Source organism: Mugil cephalus, chromosome 4 (genome assembly GCF_022458985.1).
Source record: "Mugil cephalus isolate CIBA_MC_2020 chromosome 4, CIBA_Mcephalus_1.1, whole genome shotgun sequence".
NCBI lineage: Eukaryota > Metazoa > Chordata > Actinopteri > Mugiliformes > Mugilidae > Mugil > Mugil cephalus.
In genome coordinates, this window is record NC_061773.1 from 3,853,083 (window position 1) to 3,867,912 (window position 14,830).

Here is a 14,830-nt window from a genome sequence, read left to right on the forward strand (position 1 = left end):
CATCCACATGGAAGGGAAGGTAGTAAAATAAAGACGTTTTCACTTGTTATGTCAGAGTTGAAGAATTAGCACCGTACTCTTTGGGCCTGTTGCAATAAGATCCTATCCGGTAAAAGACAAGTGTATGCACCCTTAGAATGTACAAATGAAAGTATTTATTGTGAGAACACAAGTGTGATTCTGTGTTTATTATTCATGTGGTCATGTTGATGTGTGGTTACACTGAGTATTTCTTCAATCAACTTTCCCTTATCGTCAGAGATTACCGTACGTATGGAAACTTCCAAGGTTGGACCTATAATCTAAGATTTGTGCAGGTCGAACTAACATCAGGGTGGAGATCAAAGAATATAAAATTGTGATCCCCACACAGTAGACAGAGCTGATCTGGAGCAGTGGTAGAGATCCATTAGAGACATCAGCTGTTAAAATATTTTACTGCGTCCCAGATGATGTTGTGATTTGTTTACATTCAGAACGTGAAACAAGCTCAGATCATTGGATGCATGTTAATGCCAGGTGTGAACACACATACAACAACAACTGAACAACTGGTCACTTGCGATTCGATTTGCAAGATCGGATCTGAACAGGCCCTCTAAAGCTGTATCTCACCTCTAAAGACACAAATAGAATAATCAGAAGCGCAAAGTCAGACAGCACGTACACTGTGTCTCTCCAGGTTCTGTGTTTTGGAGGTAGTGCCAGTTCATGGCTCCTTGACACATCAAGCCAATAGTCTGCCAGTGTCAGGTTGACAGTGAGGGAGCCTCCCGCTTTCTTTCTGTCTTTGGCGACAGGGTTCCAGCCTGTCAACATGTTGAATTGATGGCGGAGAAAGAGGTGTCGCTTTGACTGGCTGTTCATCTTAGCAAACCAGTACATGATGAGGGAAACTAAGTCAAGAGGGCAAACATGGAAAGCTCTTCATGTCTTACATCTGAAAATTTGAATACACTGATATTACACAATCATCAATCCCTTGAATGAATGAATTTTAGGCCTGCTAATAGCTGCCAGTTTACCCTTTTAAATAATGAATACAAAGGAATTTCCACCTGCTGGTATGAAGAGTTATTTCCTCTCACTCAGACGCCAGCTGGTCCTTGGCAGTAGTTCATTGTGGTGTGCTCAGCTATGGCTTTTTTTTTCTTTTGGCCAGACACACATGATGTGAGACCTTCATTTACGTCTCATTCGGCCTTTATTGCTGGTAGCTCATTGATATTGTTTTGATGCGTCTGCACCTTTATACTGGAGCAACAAGCTGTTTAAAGAGCTACAACATTGATATTTCACTTCAAACAACAAAAGGTCAAACTGAAGAATCAGAGCCTGAGTTTTTAGTCCTCTACAGCAGGAGTTATTTAATGTTACGGGGCTCTGGGACGGAACATAAAGAGGGACCCATCTTCCCCAAGTCCCAAGTAGCCACAAGGACAAAAGGTCTCAAAGGTGAACAAAGAAAGGAAGGGGTTTATTTGGCAATTAAAGGAATGCGTAAACCACGATCCAATTTCAGAGGGTACCCAATCCAAAATAACAACAAAATTATTGTAACTGAAAAACAACCCAAGTCTAACCTAACGAGACAAAAACAAAAGAGCACACAATCCTGAATAGTACGACTTCAGTCATAACATTCAAGTTCATCTGTTCATCTATTTGAATATATAGAGACTTATAACTTGAATGTCTATTACCCATACATACAATTTAAGTGACATTATTGCAGTGCCATTTTAGCTGGGGGATGGGGGGGGGGCAAACTGCGTGAAATGTTCAGATGAAACACTGAATCTCCTATGACAGCATTTCTGTCGCCCCACATCACCCTGGCCACTTCCTCCGCGCTATCATCAGTGCCCACCTGCAGCCCCGACATCTTAAGGGGAATTAAAGGGCTTTAAAGTTGGAGGCTCATGCCGTGTTTGGCTCATGTGAAAGTAATCGTCAGATACCTTTTCTGTTGTGTCCCTCCTCTCCTCCTCTGTCCCAGATGGCCTCACAATCCTTTCTACTTTTGAGCCTGTGGTCCTTTCTTGTAGTCCCCATGAAAGAGAAATCCCATTTTGTTTTTTGTTTTTTTGTTTTTTTTAATGAGATTAGTAGAAGCCTTCGGGGAAATAAAACAAGGAATACAAAGAGTTATAAACAAATATAATGAGTTAGAAAACTAAACTAACTCCAAAGTTTATCTGACACATTTCAACTATTGTGGAACAGCAGCTTTGAGTTTTCTTCAAGTTCTTTTCTTTTGGGGCTTTACCTCCTAATGGTGGTTGATGAACTGTGTGACCCTATTTGTGGCTGTGGATTGCTGTCCCATCTCTGGCAGATTCTTTTCCAAACCCGCTGCCCTGCTGCAACAACACCTGACCTGAAAAATAGATCTGTCAAAACTCCTCTTGATCCTTGGGATTGGCAATCCAGTGTGTAGTTGTGAGTTCAGCCTTTAATAAATCCAGCCGCTTTTAGACGTCAGCGGGGCCCGAGTGCAGTTTGTTCAATACAACAACATTTAATTAAGCAGGTGTTTACTCAGAACTCTTATCCTGTCTTCTGCTTACTGTGTGTGTTTGCTTGTGTGTGACTTTGCTTGTTTATCCGCACTCCTATCGACTTGCGTGCATCCCTTTGTGTTTGTTAATACCAAAGAGGAAATTTTACTATAAATTACTATGAAGTCGATAGTGTCATCATTATGTAATTAGAGCCGCGTGTAAACACTTGAAACTTCATTTCAGCTGCAGGATTTTTTTTTTACATTACCCTAACCCAAGGGCAGATGTGAGATCCTGTGTGAATAACGGGTGTTTAAACCGCATAGCACGTGGAGCAAGTGCAGAGTTAGAGTCGACAGTAATGCTTCACACATCAACATTAGCTCACAGCAGAAAATGAACAGAGAAGAAGAGACAAATACTATACCGGAGCTCCCACTGCGTGAGCGACAGCACGCCTGCAGGCAAGTAGTAATATGTGAATGTGACAGTATTATGCCGCAAAACTCAAGGTGTGGTTGGCTGCCACAGCTCAAACACCGGGCATCCTCTTCCGGCCAATGCCACATGTAGACAAACACATTTACACTCACATTCACACCTACGAGGTTTCCTGCCCGTCCACCCGTAATGTGTTTGTACTTTGGAGGTAGCTGGAGCTTTCAGAGAAAAACCCGCACGGACTGCAAATCTGCAAATTCTGCACACAGAAAGCCTCCACCCGGCCCCGTCGTATTTCCACTTAATTTTCCACCAACCGGTTGCGCATACTTATTTCATTACATGCAGCTACAGAAAGACACGCTGATGTTGGCCACATTTCTGTATTTGCTGGCATGGAAAGTCTGTTTGCAGCTGAAATTACAGGAAAAGTGATCCCTCAGGCAGAAGCATATATATATATATGTATATACAGTATATATAATGAAATATACTAGCGCTGCCACACTTTATGTGCACCCTGTCAGTTAAACACCATTAGTTGTGCAGCTAAAACTCCACTGGCTCAACTTTTCAATGTGAACTGTTGTTGTTCTCAGTGTGAAGAGCAGCAGCCTGCGTTAAAATCACAAGTGCTAATGAGGAGACAATAAATCTGGCTTTTTGACATCTGGGATAAATGATGCATTATAGTGCAATAGTTCTTTCCTATTTCTTAAACCAGTCAGTGAATGTTCGTCAGTGTATTGTTACCCACCCCTCCCTCCACAGCTTTGTGGATGGCACACTTACAACACTGTATGTCACATTCATACTCGCAGCAGTCTGGAGCTGCAGTGGGAACTGGGGTCTATGTGTTAAAGATGCTTGGTGAGCCATCCCTCATTAAAAGAGATGAGACATCAGTGGCTTGTACTCTGCAGCCTGAAGAAATGCTTCATGGGTGCAAATATTGATTCTGTTTATTCTCTCCCTGTGGGAAGAGTGTTGTAGATCCATGTGGCTGAATACTTGCTCTGATTAATGATCAAAGACGGAAGCCCTGACGATTTTGCTCCGTCAACCACTTTCAACAGCAGTCATGGCTTTATTGTTTTAATTGTTTCATATATGAAAGGATTGTGGCTGATCTGAGTTGGTGTTGCATATTAAAAAATGTAAATTTAATTCAGAATAGTTTAATCAGTGTCTGGATGAAACTCAAAATGCTGAAACGGTACCTGTTGCACCAGCGCACTGCATTTATTTGTTTGAACGACCAAAAGATTCAGGTGCACACGCACAACAGAAAAGCTCATTTATTCTTTCTCTCAAGTTTGTTTACTTGTTAACTACAGTGAACTGTGTCTCTTTAATTGCAAAAAAAGACGTGTGCGACAAGAAAAATTGGTTTAATCTGATCTTCACATTTCATTAAGAATCTGTTTCTTTGAACATGTCTTGAAAGGAAAAAAAAACATTAATCCTTAAAGATAAATGTACTTAAGTTCAAACCAAATACGTCAGCTGTATAGTTCTCTTAATTCCTATTTATTTTAAACGTTTATGAAATCATTTTTAAGAAAAGGTTCTGTGTTAAATGAACTGCAAACCATTTAAGTAAAGCCTTTGTTTTTCACCGTACTGATGCATTCACTGTCTGTCCCACCGTGGAGCTCTTCTCACATCTCACCTGTTTGTGAAGCTGCTAAAAGCGTGCTCAGGAGATGAATGGTGCTGATTAAGAGACGGCGGCAACGTGTTCTCCCGCCTGCCCTCTGCTCTAGGTTTAAACCGAGAAGAAGATTTACAAGAAGGCAGCAAGCTCCTGTCAAATTTGGTTATTTGTGGATGTAGTGAAGCGTGCATGTCCATGAGGACGGGATGATGTGAACGTTACAAAAAATGGTTCCGGTTGCATGGATTTATGTGAGCATGCGTGGGCGTGTTTGTGCCCATATACTGCATATATGTGCATGTATCATTGTTTAGCTGTAGAAATCATGTTTTCTGTGTCAGCAAGTGTGCAAGGAATAAAACGGACTACAGTGCTGCGTGTGAGCTGCTCGATTAGATTAGGGCAGCAAATTGATTGTAAGCGTGTAGTTGTCTCCATCGGAAAGTGCCACTGATTGTGGAGGCGGGTGAGCGTGCCGGCGCCTAATTTGATCACTCAGTAGCTAATGCAATCTGCGTTACGGCAGCTATTGCAGAGTGGGATTAATGTGCCAATAGGCAGAGCCGGAATGGAGTGGTGGAGGAAAGTTAGGTGGCTGGAGATCACAGGCAGCCTTGTGATCGATAGAAGTTACAGAATGACAGAGGCCCAAACATTCAACCCCCTGTGGCTGACTAGTCCACCGAAAATGTTCTCGGAAAACTCTCAGAACACTAGAGAGCTTTACTCGATTCAGGTTAATCAGATTTTATTCATCCGTACTAACGTCATCCACTTTAGTCAGCATGGGTTTACATGGGTCATTTTACTTATTTTACTTTGTTTATGCATGAAGGAAAGATTCCAGTAGCAACTGGAAGTCCATATGTGGATTTGCAAATTGCCAATCCACATATTTAGCATTCAGCATTTGCATGAAGCAGCAGCCGTTTATATCATCATGACTGATAGTCAGACAAACACAGGAGATGCACACACTCAGCCACTCATTGAGCATGACCATGCACTCGGTGTGTGGCATGCAGCTCATTATTTAGCTGTGATTTGAGGAGTAAGTTTGAAAATCAGTTTAACAAGAAAGGCTTGGCTTTTTATAGTTGCGTTGCTGCTTTTCTACAGCGCACTGTTATCAAATATTATATATTTCACCCAGTCTGTCATGTCACACCCGTGCTTGTGTCCATCTTTGGTTTTTGTCCACACACTCTACAAAAGAACAACAAAAAAACCCTGCTCTTCAACACAGCATCGGATACATTCAGCAGTTTTTAACCTAGCAACAAAGTTCCTTACCTTTCTCAATATTTATGTCCACCGCATTTCTTTCCATTGATTAGTCCTGCAGCAACGGCTAATTAGACGATAGAGTATGTTGGGCACTGCTTATTGATTAAACTGTGTTCTTTAGATGAAATCAGATTGACCTCGTGTGGAATTTGTAGAAAGGAAAACCCGGTTATCGTAGCGATAATGAGGGTCCCGACTGCCCCCCGTCCACTCCCATTATCTCTGGTCACATTCACTCCTAAACCCAAATGCCACATTAACATGCCTGAAACCGAGTCCTGCAGGCATCACGCTGACAGTCCTCAATTCTGCACTGCCTATAGATCTCCTATTCAGACAGGGCCGTCATGATTTATGAATTTCTACACTCATCATGGATCTTTAGGAGGATCTGGACAGACCACAAATGGCATACAGTAGAAAATATGTGCAGTGTGGGAATCTTAATTAACAGTGTTGAAAAGCAGCCGTGAAAAGCGGCCATGAAATTAATGTTTTGTACTGTGCAGAACATTTTCTGATGTATGACTTCATATAATAAATTAATGACAGGCCGTATAACTTATAAAAATAAATAAATACATACATATAAATTAAGGCATGAAGGTAAAGTATAAAAACAGAACAGATAAATATATAGTGAACTGCAAATAAATACTGTATGTAAAAGGTAAGGTAAATGAAAAAGTAAAATAAATATGATATTAATAATCGGGTAGTGGAGCATATATATATGCATTAGTGGCTGAAAGAGGAATTTAGTCAAATCCTCCCAACAATACTCCATCACATCATCCCATCCATCAAACATGGATTCTCAGTTTATATTGGTCTGCATTACACAGGTCTTCAGGCTTCCAAAAAGTGCATCAAAATACTGTTATGTATAACTTTGTCCATCTGAGCTCAGCTACTATGCTGCAAGCATGTCCATGACATCACAGGAAGTGAAATTAAATTTTATATGTAAGTCTTTTGTAATATGTAATATATACTGGTGTGTCTTGCACTGTTTATCCCATAATCACCTGTATCTTATGCAACAATTTCAAAAGAAATTAAAAAACTATTAAAAAACTTTTAATACTATTTTAGATTTTTTAATTTCCTTAAACTATGTAAAAATGTTGTGCGTATAGCCTAATAATTTCACATCTAATCAAACTCTTTCGAAAATATTTATACCCCTTGTTTTTTCTGCATTCATACTGCACCAGCAGTATGGCCGTCAGTGGATTTCACTAAGAATATTTATGGGCAGTGCCTCCTCAGGATGTTGGAGCTGACCAGTGAGATCAGCCTGGGTTTGTCAGGAGGGGCCCGGCCTCCTTAGATCTGTCCTAAAGTAAATGCTTAAATATGCACAGAAAAATAGCACTGTATTTGGTGTTGCGTGCAACAACTTTAATATTTTGAGAGTAGAATAAGAGTTTATGGTCTTAGTTTACTAGTATATTTGAGGGATATTCATGCAATCTGATGGTATTTAATGGCTTATGTGCACAATGTTTGATGCTCAGTACCGCAATGTGTCACTGCAGGCAAAGAGAGTCTTTGTTCTTGAGAGGACAATGAAAGCTGTGGTTCATCTTTCACCTTTCACTGCTACAGCTCCACCATCAAAGTCCAGAGATGATGTGATGTGGTCAGCGGTAGGAGCCAGATAGGGAATGGGCCTGTGCCAAAAGAGCTTTAGAGGCTTGATCAAACAGTGGGATGCATTTCGTACAATTTCTGATATTTTGTGCTCACATAGATTCAGAAGTCAGGCCCTATTAAGTTAATATACAACTGCAAGGTGGTATGCAAAGAGACATTTTTCATGTGCAGGTGGCTTTTTTCTTGTCAGGGCCAAAGCAGACAGCTCTTGCTGAGTGAATAAAGTAATGCCATATTGGTAAAATACCAAATTTACTTTTTGAAGCGAGCAAGTGAATCAAATCCGCCAATTAACTAGAGCAAGCAGACCCCCGATGAGATTCACCTTCTTTCCAAGTTTTTAAGAAAAAATATGGTAGAACTCAATTCAGTGTGCGCAGCAGGGCTATTCATATAAATGCAGCCTTCCAGCTGCTTTATACCAATATTTTGGACAGAGCCCAGTTGCTGAAATTGTTATTTTCACAACTAACTAGCCAAATCTGACTTTAATTTTAAGTGACACTATATTGAATCAACGGATTTTTTTTAAAAAAACAACAGCATTAACACATTTTGTCTTTTGTATAAATACTGATTTAAGTTTATTACATGTTCAACAACTTTAAAGTGATCATTCAAGGCAAATTTTCTCAGGTTTTTACATTCTTTCTTACATTTCTTTTACATTGTTTTGTGGCGTTTGTGATAGATGCACCAGTGATTAATCTGCTAAATGAACCGTATTCCTGTTACCTTGAAAACAGGCTTCAGATAAAGATCATTTTTACCTTGACACATAGTGTGTGGTATTCTAGCATTAAACGTAAACTTACTAACTCGTGCATCCATCCTATTAGTATCGGTGCTAATAACATTTCAGGGAGCTACGATTCCTTTGGTTTAACAGCTCATATGATTCAAGTGATGGCTCAAAATATACCAAGCCATAAACCAGGAATTCGCCCAGGGATGACATCCAATTAATATATTAAGATGTATGCCAAAAAGAAGATAAGCTCTGTTCCTTATAGCAGCACTCATCCCTGGCTCTAATGTTAAATCATTTAGCTATAGGGAGCAAGTGGAAAAGGGGGGCGGGGCTGTTCATCTCAAGGGATGATGTGATATTTTAACATTCAACTTGCCACAGGTCATGGACCAGCAGTCATCTCTTTAGACCCCCCACCACCTTTCACTTCTTTATAGATGTTCCCTCGGTATGCCTTTCCCTCTCATGCCCTCTCTAATCTTCTTGTTGGTCCACAGGGGCTGGAAACTTTAGGAACAGGGCAACAGGTTAATGTTACACACAAACTAAGTCAGAGTGTGACATGCCGCGTGGATTCCCTTAGAGACAAATGATTACAACCAGCGTTTTCTGATTTATTCCACCACCTTTAATATAACATGAGCTTGCCCGCACACACGTGTATATGAACAGACTACATATACTAATGTGAGTTGGTGATGAATACAAATGCATGAGTGAATGTCTAAGGGCTTCATGTACCTCGAGGAGTATACAGACTAAGTCCTATCATATGAACAACTGACTAAATCAAGTGTCTCACAAACATGACTGTTTAATGAGGAGTGAATGTAGTGTGCTAGTTTATGTGACGCGGTGGCTATTTAACAGCTGATAAAATGCTTCAGACAAACCTACCCTTGACTTGAGGTGCCTCATAATTGCTGACTGAGTGCCTGTTCCTCTGTGAACTGAAGTGAAGACAGCTAACAGGGCGACTGAATTTATTAATGCCATTCAGGAAGCTGTCGCTCAGAGGGATGAGGCAGAGCGGGGCAGGGTGTGAAATACCATCAACATCTTCATGGCGCTGAGCGGTTTGCTGAGCAGGATGGCAGAAGGTGATGGAGATGCACCCGAGTGCAATGAAGAGTACCGCATGAGAAGGGGAGTGAAGAGTGCATATTGCCATGTAGACCACTAGACTGCTGAACAGCATCATCCTCTCTGGTCTACTGTGTGTATATATTTACGGATTTTTATATGTATGGCTTATGGCTTATGGCATGTTCCTCACCAACTGAGTTCTAGGCTGCGGGAGCAGACAGAAAATATATGAAATGAAGTGGACAACGTACAGATGAGCCTTAGAATATGTGGAAAGTTTTCAGTTTTCTCTGTTAAAACAATAATGGTATACCTACAGGTGTTACGTGTGTGTTGAAGGTGTTACTTGCTGCTATCATTGTTCTCCCGTCCTGAGGTGAAGAAGAGATAAGTGACAATACTTGCCTGATTTACACAATGTGTTGTTTAATGCATTGTAACATAATGCGATCATAGATTGTATAAGAGAAGTGGATGTACCACCCGGTGGTGTGTGGAATGCAATATGAAGCTTCAGGTATTTTGGCATTTTGGCTATTGTTGTCTTGGATTTTTGGAGCCTTAAGTCACGTTCTGAGAGTAGGACTGGAGAGGATGGTATGGTGAATCAACTCAACAAAGCAAACACACTCTGAGTGGTGACTTCTCAGTCACAAGCCAGCCAGCACTGCTTTATTTATCACCCTGAATGAGATTCACTAAACTAACGTCGGGTTGTACTGAAGAAGACTTTTAACGAGTGATTGAGACCATAAACTCATTAACAATTTTTTAACTGAGATAATAAATCAAGTTGTTTTATCATTTTCATTATCATTAACGTCAATGCGTTTTTGTTATCCCCTTTAGGGTCAGCAGAAAGGTTCTAATTAGAAAGGAACTCTGTTTTTAAGCCCAGAGGCTTCCTCCACTTATTTTGTGCAATTTATGCATCCGCTTCTAGAGCCTTGCATGTACAGCTGGTAAAAAAAAAAAATGCATTCTTATTGTCTCCATTCTGCCATTGAGATAAAAAAAAAATTGTTTGGTGAATCTGGCAAAGAAAATGTCACGAAATGTAGTGCATCATGTTAAGTAAATCTTTAATTCTTTACAATATATTTGTATAATGTAAGTGTTTGGTGTGATTTTAAGAAGGTGTCGTATCACTTCATGATCACTATGTGAAAAAAATTTCCCCTTGGCCTGCAACCCTGTTGGCATGCAGTACAGTATTAGTAGTATCTTAAATAAAATTAACCTCTGCTTTAAGATAAACTGGTTTTAAAACTTTACTTTGGAGTATGTGAAGTGTTTTTGTCCTGAAGCTCTGTTTATTTAGCCGTTCTAATGTAATGAAGCTGGTGTGTTTGCTGTTGTGCCAATGAATGATGGTCAGCACATATATATATATATTTATATACACTTTATTGTGTAATACATTTGTTTGCGTTCCAATTGTATCTGCCCCTGATGAGTCAGAAGCCAGTGAACTGATAGCATCAGCCACAGCCAGAGCTTGGTTTTTCACTGTGTGTGGGGGGGGTGCTGTTTTGCTTTTGCACATGTCTCCTAATTGGAGAGAATACGCTATAAATAGAGCTTTCCTGGAACCCTAACACACTGAGTGGGAAGTTGAATTCATTGCAGACCCGCTCCTCACACTGCGTCAGGTTCGTACACGCATGTCACATCCTTTATCGCTGGCAGTTTTAATCAGCTGACGATTGGCAATCCGGGATGCTCCTTGTTTGCAGTAAGTTAATAACGTGAAATAACGGCTTCATTCCACCGCTGGTAAAAACAGAGCAATGTGCCGGTGCACTCATTCATCTCCCTCCTGTCACCAGCACAGCCTCCGCTATAAGGAGCTATTTCATATGGATCCAGTGTCCCCTGAGACTCGTTGGCAGCTTATTGTTCTCCATATTCTCATGTCTCGGGAACTTTTTTTATACTTGGCTGAAAATGAAGATAAATTGTTTTATGTGGAGAGCGGAGAATACATTTGCATTTTCTTCTTTCCCAGGCTCATTTGCATATAGGCTCATTTTCTGTGTTTCTCTGCCCATGGGTAACTGGACTGTATGTTTTGTGTTTAGTTTTTCCTTGATGTAGTGTAATGGTGCAGATATTCAAATGAGCACATTTGCTTATAGTCTTCCCTTTCACATACCCGAATAACACCAGCTGCTACTTTTCTTTTGCATATCATGTGTCTATTCAGAAGGGTTCAACCAACAGACAATATATACTGATATTAAATAGTCTAATTTATACATACTTTGTGTTTTTCTCTTTTATGCTTTTATGTTTGTTTCTATTTTTTCATGTGGGAGCATAGTGGAAGTGAGAATATGAATTTCACAGCTTTATTTTGGTAGAGTTTGAGAGTTTAATTTAATTTCATAACTTGGAATTGCATTGGTGAGTGTGGGAATTTACCGGAAATCCACTTTGCATGCCGTTTTCTACATATTTTGATCTTATTTGATTTGTTTGTTTGGCAGCAGTCCCAGCTTGCGAATCATCTTTAAAATGTTTCATCATGTCACCAACATATTTAGCATCCTTTTCATCACTGTCACTAATCCACTTAACACGGGGAAGTTGACTCAGGGGCAAATCTTTCTTGATAGACTGAGGATGAACCCATTTAGGAAGAAGAATAGCGGTCTTATAAGTTATTTTAATAGATAAGTGTGGAATTGAACTAGCTCCCATTTATAAAAAAGAACAACATCAAACACGCAGATCTGCTTTTGGCTGAACAATGAGACTTTGTCTAACAGTACCCAGAAAGCAGATTTTGTGCCTGAGCGAACCAACAATAGATGCTGATATAATGCCTACATAATTAAATGTACTTATTCAAAGTTTGAAACTCTAAACTATTTAAAACCTTTATTTGATCATATTTGTTAGCAGGGTCCCTCTATGCTTCTCTTCATTTTCTGTCATATACAGTATACAATGCAGTGGTGGATGTTGAAATTCATTCATTATTTTTGACTGGTCCTTGGGGTCTGTCATTGGGTGAGGGGCACCCTGGACAGGTCTCTAGGCTAACACAGGGCTAACACAGAGAGACAGACAACCATTCACGGCCAATTTAGAGTCACCAATGAATCTAAGGAGCATGTCTTTGGACGTTGGGAGGAAGTCGGAGTACCTGAAGAGAACCTACACACACACACACACACACACACACACACACAGGGAGAACATGTAAACTCTACACAGAAAGGCCAGAACCTTCTTGCAGTGAGGCATCAGTCCTGGATGTTGACATAAGCTTAGAGTTGAAGTCTCAGACTACACTGATCACTCAGATTACAACCATTTTTTTTAACCTTTGTGGCCAGCTTGACAGTTTTTGATCTTACTGTAAGCAATTATATATAAACCAAAAAAAGGCTCCCTGTTGTGATCTGTGCTGCTGCGACTGTTCATGGCCGGATACGTGTACAGAGGGATTGGAGAGTTTGCCATTTCAAATCAAGGCAAACAAAGGCGTCTGTAAATCCTGCCAGTGTGAATAAAGTGTTTTTAAGGCCTTAAATGACTCATGTGTAGGACTCAGTCTAGGGGTTAAGCCGGTGTATAGATTGACCACTGTATTTGACTACAGAAATGTGGTGATGCAACATGAAGGACTCTGTGGAAGACGACCTGCTCACTCAGTAATTTGTAGTTAAAGGTGATTATACACCAGTGAAGAAGAACATAAGAACTGTATTCCATTCATCCTAATAGGTAACCACTAAATACTGCACAGTGGATCTTTTAAAGAGTCTGGAGCTAAGGTTCACTGTTGGCAGAGACTGAAATGAATGGCTGCATAACAGGCCATGAGCGATAAATATGTCATTGAACAGTGAATCACGCAAAGCTACTTGGTCCTAGAACAAGAATAAAGAGCTGGAAACAAGCTTAATAGGGCTCTTTAAGTATAATTTTGAGACACATCAAATTGGACAAAAATTCATTTTCAGTTTCATTTATTTGTTTTTGTTTAAAAAAACACAAAATGAATTAAAAGCTTCTTGACCATCAGATATATGCTTGCTTGTCTCCTGACTGGCAATCACGTAACCATGGACTGTTCTTTTTTTTTTTTTTTTAATAGAAAGGAAACACAGGAAAAAAAACACCTCTTACAATTGTGTGGGTGACAGACATCTCAAGAACACACCGCATCACTGGTGGCATTTCTACTTCTTTTCTCATTTTGCTCTTTTGAGAGATCTCCCATGCTTCAGAAGACATTTGGCAGCCACTCCACACTTCCCCCCACGTCTCCTGCAATCCCTCAGATTATCAAAGTATCCGGTCTCCATGGAAAATAGAGATGGGGGGATCTGTGGCAGAGGCGGTTGCCCTGGCAACAAGCTCAGTTAAGTCAGCTGCCCAGAGCAGGGGGTAAAACACAACTGACTTAGCCACATAACTAGAAGTAGGCAGACAGCTTACAGGATGGAGTATCTGCCTGTCACCACGCAGAGAGAGACAACCTGGCAGAGGAAAGAGTGAAGAATCCTATTGCATGAGATCTTAAGAGGATAAATCGGCACTGATAGATTTTTGTATCCTTTTCAGCTCTGGAGATCCGTAAGAGTCTGCAAGGATATAGTTCCCTAAAACAATTCTTTTTCACATTTTCACTGTTACCTCATCCTATTTTGACACCACTGTAATACTGCAGCGCTGTAATGATGATTTGCTACACCGGTATCAAAAGTTAGAAGGCCTGATGTCTGCATACAGACTTTGGCTGCGTACCTCGCCTCACACGTCCTGGTTCTGTGAACATGCACTTTCGAACTGCTGTCATTCAGAGACCTTGTGTGTCACTGATTGTTAGGCAGAGCTGCTGAGCCTTTCAGTCTTCTTCACATTCCCGTGCAAGAGTCCCGTGTCTTTTAAAGAAGACTAGTCAGTCAGTGGCATGCGTTTCAGTTTAAGATGCAGTCAGTGTTGACATTTTCCCATCGTCTGTGTTGCTGTCAGAGGCTGTGGCAAACTATAAAAATAAGTGTACCTGACAAGCTCCAGGTTCTCTTTTGCAACCACAGGTTTCTCTGAAGCCCCACCAGAAAGAGTTCAAATATGCTGCGGTGAAATAATGTTGCAATATATGCAGTATGCAATTTAAAAGGCCTTCCCCCTAAAGCTCGACACTATTGCAGCTCAATACATTATGTCCAGTGGACGAAATGTATTGATTTACTCTTGTTTGGATGAGTATCCAAAATCCAGGATACTAAATAATGTATGTCTAATTGATGTGGCCTGACAGTGCCTCCAGTTTTGACCTGAACAGCCTTTGTTCAGTTTTTTTCTGCACAAAAAAAACTCTGCTGCTGACCCGTCTAGTTTCCAGGGGTATAGATACAATCCAATTAGTAATTTGTTGACAAGTTGGGGATGTGAACTAACTTAAAAAAAATAAATAAATAACAAACA

The 14,830-nt window shown here is 40.4% G+C and overlaps 1 protein-coding gene across 1 annotated transcript in view; it reads left to right on the forward strand.

Moving 5' to 3' along the window:
* tex264a (testis expressed 264, ER-phagy receptor a) overlaps positions 1–14,830 on the forward strand; it is a 73,367-nt gene that overhangs the window by 30,031 nt on the left and 28,506 nt on the right. The gene's annotated exons all lie outside the window — the stretch shown is intronic.